The sequence below is a fragment of the Hesperophylax consimilis genome, unplaced genomic scaffold (assembly GCF_061612785.1).
Source record: "Hesperophylax consimilis isolate HC1 unplaced genomic scaffold, BYU_Hcon_1.0 scaffold_36, whole genome shotgun sequence".
Lineage (NCBI taxonomy): Eukaryota > Metazoa > Arthropoda > Insecta > Trichoptera > Limnephilidae > Hesperophylax > Hesperophylax consimilis.
Genome location: NW_028301266.1, coordinates 1,242,023 through 1,262,257, shown reverse-complemented (window position 1 = coordinate 1,262,257; position 20,235 = coordinate 1,242,023).

Below are 20,235 nucleotides of genomic sequence, written 5' to 3'. Positions count from 1 at the left end.
TATAATATCCTTATATGTATATAATATATACTTCCGGAAGAAATTATCTACATGTGAGTGAAAACCCTATCAAACTACGTTGGATAGTTTAGTAGAAATATGCGCACAAGCAGAAAAACACGGATGTTATACTATAACGAGAAACCAAAATATGGTCACGAATACGAATTTACTAAGAGTTTTTCGGAAAACGCACTGTAATCCCGTTTTCGGGCGACTAATGGAAAATACCCTTAAAAACATAATTCTCAAATGATCTATATTTTTATTTTATTTTATTTTTTATTTTTTTTTTTTTTATTATTTTAATATAGATCATAGTTACATTAATACATACAATTTTTGCAAAATATAATATTTAGGTACATAATTGGTCATGTATACCTTATCAGAAAAGAGGAGCTCTTGTGCTATATATATATATATATATATATATATATATATATATATATATATATATATATTGTCCTCTTCCCGTATTATGTTGATCCAGTAAGAAGTTGTTAGACTAAGTTGATCCACCTTAAACACCATATAACTTGGCTATTATGGAATACATCTGAATGAATTGACAACAGTGGTACAATAATTATCAATGTTGCCAGTTTGCCAGAAAAACCATTTGATATACTGTTAGTAAAATTTTCAAAATTTGTATGGAAATCGGATGCATAATTTATGTTGATCTACCTAAATTGGCATACTTATGTTGATCTCATATATATTGATCTATTCCCGTAGTATGTTGATCTACCCAAATTGGCATACTTATGTATGTTGATCTCATATATATTGATCTATTCCCGTAGTATGTTGATCCAGGTAAGAAGTTATTAGACAAAGTTGATCTGTGTATATATGGTTTTACTAAATGAACCAATCAAGGGGCAATCGGTGGACTGTTCATCACAAGGTTTTATGTGATTCCGTAATCTTTTGTGATATTGAACTCAAAGTATTAGTCTCTAGAGTCGAATATCGCATGAAATGACTGTGAAATGGTACCGTTTCAAATCAAAATGACGTGTGTTGCTTGAATTGTTTATAAGAAATGTATGCGTATTTAGATCTAAACGAAAATTTCGCAAAAACAAATCCATAAAAAAATCATAACTTAGCAGGGGTACACGGGTTCATAGGGTGAGGTTTGTCTAGGTCCTGGCGGCGGATGCGTTTTCCCATCTACTGCGTGGCGGGCCGGATCGAAATAAACTGGTTGAGGGATACCTTTCGACCATAAAAATCCAAAATGGCGGCAAAAGGAATAATGTTATGTAGGAAATTTTGAACCTGTATCTTTTACCATCTCTCCTGATTACGCTTCGTGACTTAGTAGGGGAGGCCGGGTTCTTGGTTATAATAGGTAATTAATGGATGATTGGACGCGGTTGGAGCTAACTAAAAACTGTCCAAAGAAGCGAAGCTAGCAGTCCACAATGGAGTGCTGGTACCTACCCTAATATATGTTGCTTGAATTGTTTATAAGAAATGTATGCGTATTTAGATTGAAACGAAACTTTCGCAAAAATCAAATCCATAAAAAATACCTACTGCGTGGCGGGCCGGATCGAAAGAGACTGGTTGAGGGATACCTTTTGACCATCAAAATCCAAAATGGCAGCAAAAGGCATAATGTTATATGGGAAATTTTGAACTTGCATCTATTACCATCTCTCCTGATTACGCTTCGTGACTTAGTAGGGGTTGCCGGGTTCTTGGTTATAATGGGTAATTAATGGATGATTGGACGAGGTTGGAGCTAACAAAAAACTGTCCAAAGAAGCGAAGCTAGCAGTCCACAATGGAGTGCTGGTACCTACCCTAATATACGGAAGTGAGGCATGGAACTGGCAGAAGAAGGCTGAAAGTAGACTGAATACTGTAGAAATGAGATCCCTGAGGCATATGTACGGTAAAATCATGTATGACAAAATGTGCGTATGCTGTGTCTATTCTACAGATATTTTATTAGAGCCTGTTAAAAGAAGCTAGCAGCATTGATCCCCGGTGCACCGTGCACGTGCGTGATACTCGACGGACACGAGCGGAACACAGGTTCACAGTAAAGTTGATGTTATCTATGTATGAACGGGTCGTTTCTCCGACTCGTTTTACCGTAAGTCGGCTCGCATGTGGAACGAGCTATCAGCATCTGTTTTTCCTCGTCCATATAATTCGCGCCTCTTTAAGACCAGCATTAATAAATTCATTCCTACAGCCCCTACCTTAACCCGCCTCATAACGCTGCCCAACCGGTTGGCGACATAGTTTCTATGTATTTAACGTGTAAAGACAGGGGCGCTCTAGTGAGAGGTGTCACATAAAAAAATCATACCGCCGAATTTGAATATGGAGACTTACAAAAACTTCCGTCTGGAGCCAGTGAGACTATGGCATCCTCAAAGGAGACCTCAAAGGAGATGACGAGGAGGAAGGTGGGAGAGTACCTGGCTATTCAGATATAACCAAACACTAATTGTAAAATAGTGCAAATTAATTTTAATAAAATTTATTTGAACCCGCGACCTACGGATTGCTAGTCGAGAGCCACCTCAAGTAGTTTGATATGTTTGGTGACTTAGCAGGAGTGCCCGGGTTTATGGGGTGAGGTTTGTTCGGTTCTTGGCGGCGGATGCGCTTGCCTACCAAATGCGTGGTGGGCCGGATCGATTAATTCTCTTTCAACGCATCGCCTTGCAACGCAGTAGGAGAGTTGGAATCTTATGTTTATCACTCGAACACACTGACCCCCAGAATACTACCCACCCATCCATATCTATTTCCTTCCCAGAACTCACTGACCTTCCTTTCTTTCAAAATACCCCCAACACAGCATTCACAAAGATGACATAGGCCTTGAGGGTTACGATTTTCCTTAGGGCCTCCTGTGTGGAGACGATGTAAAAAAATACAAAAAATAAACAACTATCTCGCTAAATCGTTGGCGGTGACTAATGGTAGGTGTATTGGTTATCTAATAAATGGCTCCCGGGGCGGCGGTACACATAATTGTAATAATTCTCGAGGGCTCTGATGTACAGACATTATAGCTCCTGTTGATTGACGAACATATACTAAAACATCGTTGGTTGGAATCGGTGCTTGAAATGACTTTAGCCATGTTTAGTAAAAAACAAATTGGAATAAATTTTTCAGCAATTTCAATTTAAAATTTGAAAAATTAAATTCTCACCAATCTAATCACCGCAATTTTAATAGGCACATATTATGGATATTACGCTTTGTTTCAACTTAATCATTACAAGAAACTTACGTCGGGAGAGATGGTAAAAGATACATTAAAATAAAATTTTATTCAATCAATGTTCAAAATTTCTCTTATAAAATGACTTAGACAAATCTCACCCCATGAACCCGGGCACCCCTGCTAAGTCACGAAACGTAGTAAATGATGCATTAAAATTACATTTTTGTTTAATCAAGTTCAAAAGATTTTTTAAGCATGGATTTGACGTTTTTGAAAGTTCCATTTCAATATAAATACGCGTGAGGCAGTCTATCCTCTTTAAGTACAGAGTCATTTTCATAGAATATGGATGTTCTAACGGAATCTAAAAAGTACCACAACGCGCGCGAAATTGGCGGTTACAAGTTACAACACATGCAAGCGGTCAAGTTTGTCAGAAATATATAGATCAACAAAATAAATCGTGTAAAATGTATATGCGACCGAAAAATGGGCGTGGCTTACAGCAAAATCTCGATGACACAAGTTGATCTGTAGGGATTTACATATGTATGCCAGCTTGGGTAGTGGATCAACATATCCGGGGTGGATCAACAAATGCAAACGGATCAACATATACCTGGCGTACCGTCGCGCGAGATCAACATAGTACGAGAGGGGATAAATATATATATATATATATATATATATATATATATATATATATTGACCTCTTCCCGTAGTATGTTGATCCAGTAAGAAGTTGTTAGACTAAGTTGATCCACCTTTAACACCATATAACTTGGCAATTTTGGAATACATCTGAATGAATTGACAACAGTGGTACAATAATTATCAATGTTGCCAGTTTGCCAGAAAAACCATTTGATGTACTGTTCATAAAATTTTCAAAATTTGTATGGAAATCGGATGCATAATTTATGTTGATCTACCCAAATTGGCATTCTTATGTTGATCTCATATATATTGATCTATTCCCGTAGTATGTTGATCCAGGTAAGAAGTTATTAGACAAAGTTGATCTGTGTCCCTATATATGGTTTTACTAAATGAACCAATCAAGGGGGCAATCGGTGGACTGTTCATCACAAGGTTTTATGTGATTCCGTTATCTTTTGTGATATTGAACTCAAAGTATTAGTCTCTAGAGTCGAATATCGCATGAAATGACTGTGAGATGGTACCGTTTCAAATCAAAATGACGTGTGTTGCTTGAATTGTTTATAAGAAATGTATGCGTATTTAGATTGAAACGAAATTTTCTCAAAAATCAAATCCATAAAAAAATACCTACTGCGTGGCGGGCCGGATCGAAAGAGACTGGTTGAGGGATACCTTTTGACCATCAAAATCCAAAATGGCGGCAAAAGGCATAATGTTATATGGGAAATTTTGAACTTGCATCTATTACCATCTCTCCTGATTACGCTTCGTGACTTAGTAGGGGTGGCCGGGTTCTTTGTTATAATGGGTAATTAACGGATGATTGGACGAGGTTGGAGCTAACAAAAAACTGTCCAAAGAAGCGAAGCTAGCAGTCCACAATGGAGTGCTGGTACCTACCCTAATATATGGAAGTGAGGCATGGAACTGGCAGAAGAAGGCTGAAAGTAGACTGAATACTGTAGAAATGAGATCCCTGAGGCATTTGTACGGTAAAATCATGTATGACGAAATGTGCGTATGCTGTGTCTATTCTACAGATATTTTATTAGAGCCAGTTAAAAGGAGCTAGCAGCATTGATCCCCGTGCACGTGCTTGATACTCGACGGACCGAGCGGAATACACGTTCACAGTTAAGTTGATGTTATCTATACATATATGAACGGGTCATTTCTCCGACTCGTTTTATCGTTAGTCGGCTCGCATGTGGAACGAGCTGCGAATATCTGATTATAATATTGAACCAATATTTCTATTTTCATTTTTAAAAAAAAATGAATATCGCACCAGAGTCCCAACTGCTACGGTCTGGAGCCAGTGAGACTATGGCATCCCCAATTGGGGTTGTTGTGACTGTTGTGAGACTGAAGATATTGTGAACCTCGAAGGAGATGACGAGGAGGAAGTTGGTAGAGTACCTGGCTATTCAGATCTGGTTGCCAAACACTAATTGTAAAATAGTAACAATTTATTTTAGTAAAATTTATTTGAGACCGCGACCTTCGGATTGCTAGTCGATAGCCATACCCCTCGATAACGGAGGCCGTCATTTAGGTACGTTTTAAATTATGTTTTACATTTGAAAGTAGAAGTTTATCACAATTTGGGAGGAAGGTATGTGTACCGCCGCCCCGGGAACCATTTATTGGATAACCCACACTTCTGCCATAGGTCTCCCCAAGTTGTTTGATATGTTTGGTGACTTATCAGGAGTGCTCGGGTTTATAGGGTGAGGTTTGTTCGGTTCTTGGCGGCGGATGCGCTTGCCTACCAAATGCGTGGTGGGCCGGATCGATTAGTCCTCTTCCAACGCATCGCCTTGCAACGCAGTAGGAGAGTTAGATTTTATTTTTTTATTTTTTTTATAGTGAATACCTCACAAGAGTCCCAACTGCTCCCGTCTGGAGCCAGTGAGACTATGGCATCCCCAATTGGGGGATGTTGTGAGGCTGAAGGTAAGTGGGGAAGGGAAAGACGAAGGTGGGGAAGTATCTGGCTATTCAGATCTAGTCACTAAACACGGCTAAAGCCATTTGGAGCAACGTTTCAATTCTGAATGGTGGTCTTACGTGGCGGGCCGTACCCCTGCTAAGTTATGATTTTTTTATGGATTTGATTTTTGCGAATGTTTCGAATAGCTCTAAAGATGATTCTTTTAAAATCATCTCATATTTAATATTATTAAACAATATGACCGGAAATCGGCTGAAGTAAAAAAACAACTACAAGGTGGTTACACATACTATTATATTAAATCAATTTTGTCATTTAATTCCCAAACAATGTGTATTTATATTCATTTAAATTAAAATAGCAACTTCACATTAGAAAAGAGAGGACAACGAACAAATAAGTACATTTACTAAGTGTTACGGACGGACATGCACTTGAGCTTATAAAACTTGGGAGCTGTACTCACAGAAACTGGAGTTTAGTTGTAATACGGGGTCAATTGTACCGGTATAATCATCCCCCAAAATCATTAAAATAGAAACCATATAAACTACTAAATGCGGTTTAAAGCTAACGAATCCACCTAGATTTAATCAACAATCCCATATTTTTAGATTCCATAAGTACCCACTCTATTGTGTACCTAGAGGTAAAACTAAGATATTGCCTAATATTGGCAAAATATGGCAGAAATGGCTCCAGTGGATAAGTAATAAAACGTATTTTATAAGAACTTTTAAAAAAAAATTGTCTAAAGAAACAGATAAATTTTTAAAACAATTATGAATAAAGTACATTCTGGAATCGTTAATAAGTCGTTTTGAAATATTTCGTCGTGTTTAGTAATCAATAGTATCGCGGTGGCAAGACGCAGAATTCCATAGCCGTTGATTATCAAAGACAAAACAAATAAAATTATAATTATTATATGGGTTAAATGTATTATAATCAGGGTGTTGTCAACTTAGAGTAATAATATACTAGAGACCGCACTAATATTTGTACAAATCGTTGACATACTCGCAAAATAAAGCTCTCCCTTTCAGCTCGGTTCCATCAACGTACAAAAAACAGAGACAAACAATTTCTGTTAAAAACATCTTGAGTAATAATATTACTCTAAGCCCGGCAGTCTGCAGCTGCATTGTTTTAACAACGAAGTTTTGGTCTGATCACATTTTCAATACAGTATTATTTTTTAACAAAAATAGTTTTCATACAGAGAATATACAAATAAACCTTTTTTGTGTATAAAAACATATCTGCTTTTAAGTTAAGATGTAGTGTGATATGATTTGTATTTTTTTATTAAACACTAATATGAAACATGAAGGAATTATCAAAATTTAAATAAAATATATTGAAGTGTTTTATCTTATCTTTTAGTTGGTATTACTATAAACTGCACGTGTTAGTTTTACTTCTGCCATTTGTGTGCTAAAAATACTTTATTTAACTTCTCGAAGCTAGCAGCTGTGACTTTTTGTAGGAAATATGATATCTGATTATAATATTTCTGTTTTCATTTTTTACAAATAAAAATAAATTCTTGTGTGAATACCGCACCAGAGTCACACAGTCCTAACCGCTCCCGTCTGGAGCCAGTGAGACTATGGCATCCTCAAAGGAGACCTCGAAGGAGATGACGAGGAGGAAGGTGGGAGAGTAATAATAATAATAATAATAACATGGAATTTATTTAGCGCAGTTTAGTGTAATTTCACTTCAAGTGCGCTTAACTACTCGTATAACAAACTCGTATAACAAACTCGTATAACAAACTCGTATAACAAACCTGGCTATTCTGATATGGTCACCAAACACTAATTGTAAAATAGTGCAAATTAATTTTAATAAAATTTATTTGAACCCGCGACCTTCGGATTGCTAGTCGAGAGCCACCTCAAGTAGTTTGATATGTTTGGTGACTTAGCAGGAGTGCCCGGGTTTATAGGGTGAGGTTTGTTCGGTTCTTGGCGGCGGATGCGCTTGCCTACCAAATGCGTGGTGGGCCGGATCGATTAATCCTCTTTCAACGCATCGCCTTGCAACGCAGTAGGAGAGTTGGATTCCAGATTACTACCCACCCATCATACCTTTTTCATTCCCAGAACTCACTGTCCTTCCTTTCTTTCAAAATACCCCCAACACAGCATTCACAAAGATGAAATTGGCCTTGAGAGTTACGATTTTCCTAAGGGCCTCCTGTGTGGAGACGATGTAAAAAAATACAACAAAATAAACAACTATCTCGCTAAATCGTTGGCGGTGACTAATGGTAGGCGTATTGGTTATCTTATAAATGGTTCCCGGGGTAGCGGTACACATAATTGTAATAATTCTCGAGGGCTCTGATGAACAGACATTATGGCTCCTGTTGATTGACGAACATATACTAAAACATCGTTGGTTGGAATCGGTGCTTGAAATGACTTTAGCCATGTTTAATAAAAAACAAATTGGAATAAATTTATAGCAATTTTAATTTAAAATTTGAAAAATTAAATTCTCACCAATCTAATCGCCGCAATTTTAATAGGCACATATTATGGATATTACGCTTTGTTTCAACTTAATCATTACAAGAAACTTACGTCGGGAGAGATGGTAAAAGATACATTAAAATAAAATTTGATTCAATCAATGTTCAAAATTTCTCTCTTAAAATGACTCAATGAACCTCACCCCATGAACCCGGGCACCCCTGCTTAGTCACGAAACGTAGTAAATGATGCATTAAAGTTACATTTTTGTTTAATAAAGTTCAAAAGATTTTTTAAGCATGGATTTGACGTTTGCGAAAGTTCCATTTCAATATAAATACGCGTGAGGCAGTCTATCCTCTTTAAGTACAAAGTCATTTTCATAGAATATGGATGTTCTAACAGAATCTAAAAAGTACCACAACGCGCGCGAAATACAAGTTACAACGCATGCAAGCCGTCAAGTTTGTCAGAAATATATGGATCAACAAAAAAAATCGTGTAAAATGTATATGCGACCGAAAAATGGGCGTGGCTTACAGCTAAATCTCGATGACACAAGTTGATCTGTAGGGATTTACATATGTATGCCAGCTTGGGTAATGGATCAACATATCCGGGGTGGATCAACAAATGCAAACGGATCAACATATACCTGGCGTACAGTCGCTCGAGATCAACATAGTACGAGAGGGGATAAATATATATATATATCTTTATTACCGATTCCGTATTGGAGAAATTTATTTACAATCTAATTATATTCTACTAAAGATATTCGACGTTTGTAAAGTGTGTGGGAGATTGGCATTATAAAACTTGACCACGTTCTTCATACGATCGATTGCTCTGATATTAAATAATTTGAGAATAAATTCATCCGTCCGATCTCCTTTGGATGTTTAGAAAACGTCAAAACATTTTGTTTTACTGATATTAAGTGTAGTGAGTCAAAATGTGGTTCGTCAGATGCTGCTTTCGAGAACATGAATAGTTGCACTCAGAACATAAAAAAGGTTTTTCGACACTGTGAATCAGAATATGTCTCTTCAGACTGCTAATGTAAGAAAATGAATAGTTGCACTTGGAACATGAAAAAGGTTTTTCTCCAGTGTGAGTCAGCATGTGGCTGGATAGACTTCTCTTTTGAGTAAATGAATTTTTGCACAAAGAACACGCAAAAAGTTTTTCTCCAGTGTGAATCAGCATGTGGTTCATAAGGCTGCTCTTTTGAGTACATGAATAGCTGCACTCGGAACATGAAAAAGCTTTTTCTCCACTGTGAATCAGAATATATCTCTTCAGACTGCTCATGTTAGAAAATGAATAGTTGCAAAAGGAACATGAATAAGGTTTTTCTCCGCTGTGAGTTCGCATGTGTACCGTCAAATTTCCCTTTATAGTACACGAATAGTTGCACTCTGAGCATTTAAAAGGTTTTTCTCCATTGTGAGTTCGCATGTGTACCGTCAAACTTCCCTTTATAGTACACGAATAGTTGCATTCAGAGCATTTAAAAGGTTTTTCTCCAGTGTGAGTCAGCATGTGGCTTTTCAGGTGGGTCTTTAGTGTAAATGAAGCGTTGCACAAAGAACATGAAAAAGGTTTTTCTCCAGTGTGAGTCAGCATGTGCCTGGTCAGATTGCATTTTTGAGTAAATGAATTTTTGCACAAAGAACACGCAAAAGGTTTTTCTCCAGTGTGAATCAGCATGTGGTTCATAAGGCTGCTATTTTGAGTACATGAATAAGTGCACTCTGAGCATTTAAAAGGTTTTTCTCCATTGTGAGTTCGCATGTGTACCGTCAAACTTCCCTTTATAGTACACGAATAGTTGCACTCTGAGCATTTAAAAGGTTTTTCTCCATTGTGCGTTCGCATGTGTACCGTCAAACTTCCCTTTATAGTACACGAATAGTTGCATTCAGAGCATTTAAAAGGTTTTTCTCCAGTGTGAGTCAGCATGTGGCTTTTCAGATGGCTCTTTTGTGTAAATGAAGCACTGCACAAAGAACATGAAAAAGGTTTTTCTCCAGTGTGAGTCAGCATGTGGCTGGATAGACTTTTCTTTTGAGTAAATGAATTTTTGCACAAAGAACACGCAAAAGGTTTTTCTCCAGTGTGAATCAGCATATGTCTCTTAAGTTTGTTCTTTTCAGTACATGAATAGCTGCACTCGGAACATGAAAAAGCTTTTTCTCCACTGTGAATCAGAATATGTCTCTTCAGACTGCTCATGTTAGAAAATGAATAGTTGCAAAAGGAACATGAATAAGGTTTTTCTCCACTGTGAGTTCGCATGTGTACCGTCAAACTTCCCTTTATAGTACAAGAATAGTTGCATTCAGAGCATTTAAAAGGTTTTTCTCCAGTGTGAGTCAGCAGGTGGCTTTTCAGGTGGGTCTTTTGTGTAAATGAAGCGTTGCACAAAGAACATGAAAAAGGTTTTTCTCCAGTGTGAATCATCATGTGGCTGGTCAGACTTCCCTTTTTAGTAAACGAATTGTTGCACAAAGAACACGAAAAAGGTTTCTGTCCACTGTGCGACAGCATGTGGTTCGTCAGATTGCTTTTATGAGAACATAAATAATTGCACTCGGAACACAAAAAAGGTTTTTTTCCATTGTGAGTCATCATGTGGATAGTCAATTGTGTCTTTCGAGAACATGAATAGTTGCACTCGTAACACGAAAAAGTTTTTTCTTCACTGAGAGTCTGCGGTTTTACATCGGTTTTACCTGGTGTCTGGGTAATTCTTTCAAAGTTTTCTAAGCAGTCCTTTTTAACATCTGGCAGGTATATGTCGATTTCCATGTAAGGTATTCTCTCTTCTTCCTCTGCTCGGGGTCCTAGTTCTGCCTTGATGGTATCACTCTCCACATTAAAGCCACCTAGGAAAATAATAAGTATGTTGAACATCGAATTACAATATAAGGTTTTTTTTTTAAATTGAAGGTAGCATCGATTAACAATGTAGAAGCGTGAATTTGGATAAGAGAATTTACGGTAAATTTAAGAAATATGAATGACCCAAGATGTCTGCTTCAGGAACCGATGCTTCAAGAACGGAAAACCATTTGCTTTTGAGCACCTTCCGCCCAGTTAATCCCACTTTTAACTTTCTTTAGATACGCTCAGTATCGCCCGTGTTAACGCACATAAAAACGGATAAAATATAACTCCAAATATATTTAAAATCGTTTTATTCCTATGAACCCAATTCTCAAATGAAACGTGGCTGTCTATGGCCGTGTTTAGTGAGCACATCTGAAAAGACAGGTGCTTCTCAGGTTCCACTTCTCGACCTCCTTCCATCCCTTCTAACATCACCCTCCCAAATACTCAACTTTCTCCACATGGTAGGGGGCAGTAATGTCTTTGGTGCGGAAATCACAAAAACAATTCATCAAGTTTAAAGTGTGATGTTGTTTGGCTGTTTCCGGCAAGGACACATTTTATCTGAAAATGCCAAATATATGTATGTACGGTAAGAGAGGACATTGTGAACAAGCATATGTCCTCTGTGCATGACAATTCAAAACGAACTGGGATTCCGAAAACATTTTTTTACATATGCAATGCAACTAACTGGCAGTCCAAGAAGTCTCCGCACTTTTCCAACATTCCATCTTTACATCTGGGACGTCAAAATCCATATCCGTATATGGAATTTCACCTCCTTCTTCTTGTGGCCCTGGTTCCGTCTTTATGAAAACTGTATCCGGATTTTGTAGATCCATGGCACTGCTGTGGGAGGATTTGATAATTTGTATAAGCCCAATCAAATAATCCTGAAAAAGAACATTTTTGTAACGGAACTATAATTTGAGTGTGCTCGGAATATTCTGTCAAAACAATGATAATGTATGCAAAACGCATATTTGGAAATAAGGATATAAGAACTGTGACTATCTTGACCTTTAAGTCGACATTTGAAATCGGTTGAGAGAATTGTCGTCAATCGTGAGATAACTCAATATATACTATAACCATATCTAAAGTTAAAACAGTAAACATTTCATTGGGTCCGCCTTTATGCTTTAAACAGAATATTGGTTATAGATAATTGAAATTCTTGCAGAACACTTATATAAAAAATGGTGGTTGTCTAATTGACAATTTAAAGTTCCTCAAACAAAACGCTATTGGACTTTCTAACTAAGGTATCGATTGGCGTAAGTTAAAATAAGTTGCGTAATAGCCAGCGTAGATGTGCATTTGATCATTTCATAGCACAAATTAATGGACAGTGGTAGCTCAGATTGATTTGGAATAACGGACTCTACCAAAATGCATAGCGATGAATATAAGCATTAATACTTACCAATAATAATTACAAGTATGGGATTATAAATTTAACTGCGTGGGCTGAACAGTTTAAGAATTTTTATGCAAAGAGATTAAAAACAGAATGAAAACACTAGCAGTAAGGAAAGCGTACGTCAAAAAAATATTATTTATACATACGCATTAAACAATAATGAAATCACAGACATTTATTTTACTCAATCAATCTTTATATTTATATATTTTGCTAAAACCGCAGATCAGAAATAAATTCCAAAAGCGTAAAAAATATCGACTCGCTTGCTCCACACTATAACTACAACAATCAGGATTGCCCCGGAACATACGGGCGGGCGCCCGACATTTTAATGTCTTAAAACTATTAAATGTTCAGTGATAATAATCGTTTGTCATAGATAAATAAACAAACAACGTTAAAACACAAATTTGTACAGTTTCTTTATAAATACTTCGCCGGCCACAAACAATCGTAATATTTTAGAAAAATATACAACCCATCCTGACATGTTTAAATTAATATTTTCGTAAAAATTGAGAAGAAAACTTTGAGTTTAAAAAATAAAAATGCAATACTAAAGTAACTTGAACCTTAAACCTAACGATTTTTCATCTACTTCCGTATCATCAAAATGACATTTCACATCATTTTTGAACGTGACAAGAAAAGAAAATACACATTTTCGGAACTCAATAGGTAACAGTGAAAGACTGGCAGTTTGTTTTATGGTACAATTGCCACTCATTATGTGCATTATATTGAAAAGAATCAAATTCAATAAATTTTATTCTTATTCAAGAACCACATAATAAGTGTTTATGCATATCCAGCTGCTCGAGCTCTGCTTCATTTTTAGCTGAATGTAGATTAATTTTTATTTGTATCTGTTTTCGTAAGTTCTAAGTTCGGTAGAATCGCGATATTCATTTGATTTATTATTATGCAATTAGGCCCCGTGTATCTACAGAGTAGTATGGATGAAACGCGAGAGTTAAGTTGTAAATAGCCTATTATAAAACAGCCTACAGATAAAACCATAGAAAAAAATTATGCGTGCCACGAAAAAGTAAGGAAGTTGCAAAGTCGTTAGGATTTTAAATTTACTTTGTTAAGTTATAAATAAATATGTACACATTTTACGAAATGGACGTTGGAAGCACCTTGCTATTCAGATCTGACCACTAAACACGGCCAAATCCATTTAAATCAACGTTTAAATTCTGTCCTTATAACTGGGCAATGGTGAGAGTATTTTTTTCACTGGAAACATATATTATTTTAAATGACCAAATTGTGAAATTACGCGAATTAATCAAGTGAAATTTACTTGCGCAAGCCGGGATTCAAATCCCAGAAGGCTGTCAATAACAAGGCCGGTATATTTAATTTCTAGGGTTCTTACATTGTTTTTACTAGTATAACTTTGTTTTTTAGGTAACATTATTATGATGGCTTTCACCATCAAAGGCGGAACATGGACCCCGTGAAGAAAGGAAAATTTACTGAATTTAGGGGGATATCCATATACGGAAATTGACATAGACCTGCCGGATGTTAACAATGAATGCTTAGAACGCTTTGAAAGAATTGCCCAGACAGCAGATTAAACTTCTGTATAATCTGCTATGTAAGTTTTGACAATTCGTGCAATCTTATATATATGGAATGTAACTAACTGGCTGTCCGAGAACTCGCCGCATTTTGCAAACATTCCATCTTCACATCCGGGAGGTCAAAATCCATATCTGTATACGGCATTTCACCTCCGCCGTCTTCTTGGGGCGCTGCACAATGCATTGTCCCTTGGACAAAAATACAAAAATCGACATTCGAATTTATGAATTTTTATTTTGCTATTGTAAAGATGATGAGTCATAACTGCCATGACATTAATCTTAATTACTTTGATAACGTCATTGGCTAATTATGCGCCCTCAACTTAGGGATTACCGACAGCGATGCGCTAATCACATTATCAGTTGCATTTTAGCACTTGAGTAAGACGCATCGTTTATACAAAAATACCACGTTTTTATTATCAAACCACAATGGAATCTACTGGCACAGGTATGTACAATGTAATTATTTTTAAATTATTTAATTTTTTTCTTTAGTTGATCTGTATTGTGTCCTCAAAGTTGTCACCTAAATTTCACGCCTGATTAATGCGTTACTCAACTTTGAAGGCATTTTAAAAAATAACACAAAATATTACCTCGTGGTTTTTACGATTTATTAATGGTCAACTAATAAATTTTCATGTCCCAAAAAATTGGCTGCGTCTGTCGGCGACTAAGGATTTTATGATTTTTTTTTCAGACGGAGGTAATTCTATCAAAAATTTCGAACTCGCAGAAGTGTTCTTCGAAAGCGAAAAATCCGATAGACAACTGGCTGTTTTTCAGAAAATATGTTCGCTTATGAATTTTATTGACGTCGATGATGAAAATCGGGACAAGATAAGGACTTTCAGCAGAATATTTTTGTTTAAAATTCAACAATTTGCTGAATGACGTTTCACGCAATCGAGAGAAATTTCGTGCACGCAATGAGACGTGGCTAAACCAACAAATACAGTTACCATTGGGTTTAAAAGGTCTACAAGATATAACCAATCAGCCTGGACCAAGTCGTACCCGCAGAAGACCCCTCAAGCCATTCGAGGAAGCTTCGCTCAAAACCAAAAAAAGGCGCGTATCGGAGCTCGTGTCTGGAAGAAAATCAGACGAGCTGCAGTTTGCTGCGGATGTGGCTAGGGGTACACCAGAAAAGGATGGGACGTCTTCACTAACTCCTCATCAAGCACTTACCCTGTATCTCGATCTAGATATATCAGAAAGTAAATACAAAGTGTTAAGAGCTGCAGTAAATGCTGTGCACCCAAACTGCTTTCCAAGTCTTTACCAGCTTAACAAAACGAAGAATGTTCTCCCGCCATCGTTAATCACAGTCACTGAAACTTCAGCTGAAGTTAATTTACAAGAACTTCTGCAACTAACTGCACGGAGTATTATCAATTTGGCTACATTGGAGGAGGGTAGCGATAACTTAAAACTTGTATGTAAATGGGGTTTCGATGGCAATTCGGGTCACAGCCAGTATAAACAAATATTCACGGATGCTTCAAGCACTGATGAATAGTTGTTTCTGATAGCATTGGTGCCATTAAAATTGATTTATCTAGATTCTGGACGAGACGTTTGGGTAAATCCAAGACCATCATCGACACTCTACTGCAGACCAGTAAAGTTTATTTTCCAAAAAGAAAACGCAGAGCTTGTGGGCAATGAGGAGGAAGAGATGCATAAGAAAATCAGTAATCTGCAAGCTTGTGATCTAGCTACCGAGAGTGGTCAAAGATGTCGTGTTAACTGCGAGATGTTGTTCACTATGATGGATGGTGATATGATGATATGGTGATATGGTGATATGTATATATATATATATATATATATATACCTGCATATCACCATATATATATATATGGTGATATGCAGGTACTGCAAAAGCAGTGGCAGTGAACGCAACCGTTCTGCGATGTAAAAGACAATTGACATTCAATTAGAACGCCAGTTAGAATACAAGCTATTTCGGCAAGATGTCAAATATTAAACTCGGAGATTTATTAAGGTGTTTTAATGGCGAGAGCGACGTTATTCAGTGGATAACAAAAGTCGAGTTGGTTTTAAAAATTAAAGAAGTAAAGGATGTGTGCGCGATCATCCCGATGTTTCTGGAAGGACCTGCATTTGCTGTCTACAATGAGCTGAGTGCAGAGGATAAGGGCAATGGTGACGCCATCAAAAATGCGTTGATTTGTGCCTTCGCAACAAACCCGTTTCTGGCCTATGAGGAGTTCGTGAGGCGCACATGGCGTGATGAGCCGGTCGACGTCTATATGACGGACCTGAGGAGGTTGGCAAGGCTAGCGGGTGTGACGTCGGATGCTCTCCTCATGAAAGCTTTCATAGTGGGTCTGCCTTCAGTGGTATCACGTGAATTGCGCGCGCAGCCAAAAGTAGAGACAATGCCGCTGTCAACAATCATGGAGCGTGCTAGAGCTCTTATGGCAGAGCTCGTGGATCAGCCTATCGTGGCGGTGGCTCAGGGCCAACAAAAATTTGTCGCAATATCTCCAAATGCAAGACGGCGTTGTTTTAAATGTGGTGGGCCACACATGGTCAAATTCTGTTGTGAACAGCTGAAAAGTGTCTGTTGGAACTGCGGAAAAGATGGTCACTTGGCCAGGCACTGTGGGAAGGGAAACGGAAGCAGGAGAACTGGTACGCCGGCAGCTCTTCTGAATCAAGAATAAAGGCGCTACCAATAATCCAAGTTGCAGTCAATGGAAAGCAGGTGCGTGCACTCGTTGACTCAGGGTGTTCTCGTACAGTAGTGATGAGTGGGCTGTGTAGTGTACAAGGTCCTGGTTGTGATGTGATTGCTGTTGATGGCAGTCGTGTATTTTGTGAGGGGCGAGGTGTCGCCAAGATAGTAGTGCATGGTGTGTCGCTACTGGTAGACTGTGTGGTGGTAAAAAAACTATTAAGTGCAGTCGATGTTATACTGGGCATGGACGTTATCGAAGAACTGGGTGGTGTTACGATAATGCGCGATAGGGTAGAGTTCGTAAGAAGCAGACTAGACGAGTACAGTGCGAATTGTGTCGAGTCTGGTGAAACCTCGGAAGACAGAATATCTGTTGAGAACAAGGATTTTAAAGCTACATTCAACGGAAGAAACTGGTGCGTGAGTTGGGTGTGGAGAGGTTCTCCTGCTGAATTAGAAAACACTGTAGAGTGCTATAGAAGCACTAAGTTACCAGAAGCGGAGGCAGCTTTTGAAGAAGAGATTCAAAGGTGGATCTCCCAGGGCTGGCTCAGGCCATGGAAGGGAAGCTCCGGTGGTATCCTTCCTTTAATGGCTGTGATCCAAAAGAACAAAGGAAAAGTACGTCCTGTCTTGGATTATCGTGAACTCAACGAGAGTGTTCAGTGCCATACTGGTGAGGATGTAGCAGTGTGTGATGAGACACTTCGGAAGTGGAGGAAGCTACGTGAACCTCTAAAGTTGCTTGATCTCCAATCAGCATATTTACAAGTGCACATTGACGAAAAACTTTGGAAGTACCAACTCATTAAGTATAAAGGCAAAACATACTGTTTGACAAGATTAGGTTTTGGGTTAAAGTGTGGTCCCAAAATCATGACACGGATTGTAAACGAGGTGCTCTCGCTTGACGAAAGGGTGCGACGGGGCACAGATAGCTACATCGATGACATTATAGTGAATGAAAACATAATATCAGCTGAAGAGGTTGCGGCACACTTGCATACTTACGGTCTCGTAACTAAGCCTCCCGAGAAGCTTGAGGGCGCAAGAGTACTCGGATTGCGTATTGAACGTGATAAGGTTGGACGTCTTATATTTAAAAGAGGCAATGACATTCCCATAATGCAAGAAGGATCGCACCTGAGTAGAAGGGAATTATTTTCTATCTGTGGCAAGCTGACTGGGCACTATCCTGTGTGTGGATGGTTAAGGACAGCCTGCAGCTTCATGAAGAGAGAGTGTCAAGGCCAGGCATGGGATGATTACGTTGGCGACAGGGCCCAACAAATGGCTGAAGAGCTTCTGGTGAGAGTGAGAATTGACGATCCTGTAAAAGGGGAGTGGCTAGTGCCTGAATCATTAGGTGATGCCAGAGTTTATTGTGATGCAAGTAATCTGGCCCTTGGAGTTACCTTGGAAATTGAGGGAAGAACAGTTGAAGACGCCGCATGGCTGCGTAAGACAACCGATGTAGCGCATATTAACATAGCGGAGCTAGATGCTGTCCTGAAGGGATTAAACCTAGCTCTCAAGTGGAATCTTCAAGTTGTGGAAATAATTACAGATTCGGCAACGGTTTTGTGCTGGGTGAAATCTACACTTACCGGGAGTAGTCGTGTAAAAGTTTCTGGCATGTCAGAGATGCTCGTCAAGCGGCGTCTGGGATTGGTGAAGGAGATTGTAGAAGAATTTGATCTCACATTGTCGATCACCCTTGTAGAGTCTTGTAAAAATAAAGCCGATGTACTTACTAGGGTCTGCAAGGCCTGGGTAAAGAGTAGCCATGACAGGAAACGTCATGAAAGAGACTTACAATCTTCAGAGTATGAAGAGAGGTTGGAGATACTTGAAAAAGAAACTGGAGAGCAAGTATGTGCTTTAAGCGTAGAAGCTTTACATGCTCAGCATCATTTTGGAGTAGAGCGAACGCTTCATCTTGCCCGGCTGGTTGATCCCGAGGTGAGAAGAGAGGACGTCGATAGATGCGTACGTAACTGCATACAATGCAGGACAATTGACCCACCGCCGTCAACCCATGAAGCGGGTAACCTCAATGTTGCAACAAATTGGAGTCGCTTGGCAGTTGATGTCACTCATTTCGGTAGGAAATGTTTCTTCACACTCATCGATTGCGGGCCAAGTAGATTTGCCGTGTGGCGGGAAATCGAATCAGAGAACGCAGTTTCGATTGTCAAAAATCTGGAAGAAGTGTTTCGGGAAAGAGGCCCGCCCAGTGAAGTTCTCATGGACAATAGTACTGCGTTTCGTTCCTATAGTGTTGCAGATATGTGTAAGAGATGGAATGTACGTCAAAGATTTCGCGCGGCATACCGTCCAGCAGGAAATGGTATAGTTGAACGACATCATCGAACAATAAAGAGAACTGCAGCCAGAAGTGGAAGCGATCCTCTGCAGGCAGTATTTTGGTATAATTTGGCTGCGAAGAGTCAGAAGGATGAGGGTGTTGCGCCTTCTAGCTCGGTTCACACTTATTCATGGAGGCACCCTTCTGCGCAAGTGAATATAGAAGAGGAAGTATCGACTGAGTTTGAAGTGGGCGATGTCGTTGCGGTCAAACCAGTAGACAAAAGATGCACATCACGCTGGAGGCAAGGAAGGGTGACAGGACTTAATTCAGTCAACAATATCATAGTTGATGGTGTACCAAGACATGTGCTTGACCTGCGGAAGATGCCTGACAGAGAACGAACTGAGTCTGAAGAGAGATGCGAGGAATTGGCCGCAAGTCCCACCGTAAATCTTCTCGATGTGTTTGAAGAGGACAGTGAAGAAGAAGGAGAGACCAGTACAGAAGGACGACCCACTAGGGTGCGAAGGCCTCCGGGCTGGTTAAGTCAATTTGTACAGTGATGACGACATCAGGAGGGCGTGTGGTGATATGCAGGTACTGCAAAAGCAGTGGCAGTGAACGCAACCGTTCTGCGATGTAAAAGACAATTGACATTCAATTAGAACGCCAGTTAGAATACAGTGAGCAACATATTATCAGGTACAAACTCCACGTCTAAGTGCCTAATCTGTGGAGCAACTTCAAAGGAGATGAATTTCGTTGCGACAGAAACGTCAGATCAAGTTCCAAGTCAAGAGGTGGAGGAGTTTTAATTGCAATAAAACAGAAGTTGTCAGCAAGAAAATTAACCACGAAACACAATAACATCGAACATATTTTTGTGCAAATAACGACTCCTCTCGAGAAAATTATATTTGGAACGGCCTATCTAGCACCACTTTCTGACCCTCAGTCATATAGAAACCACTGTCAAGACAT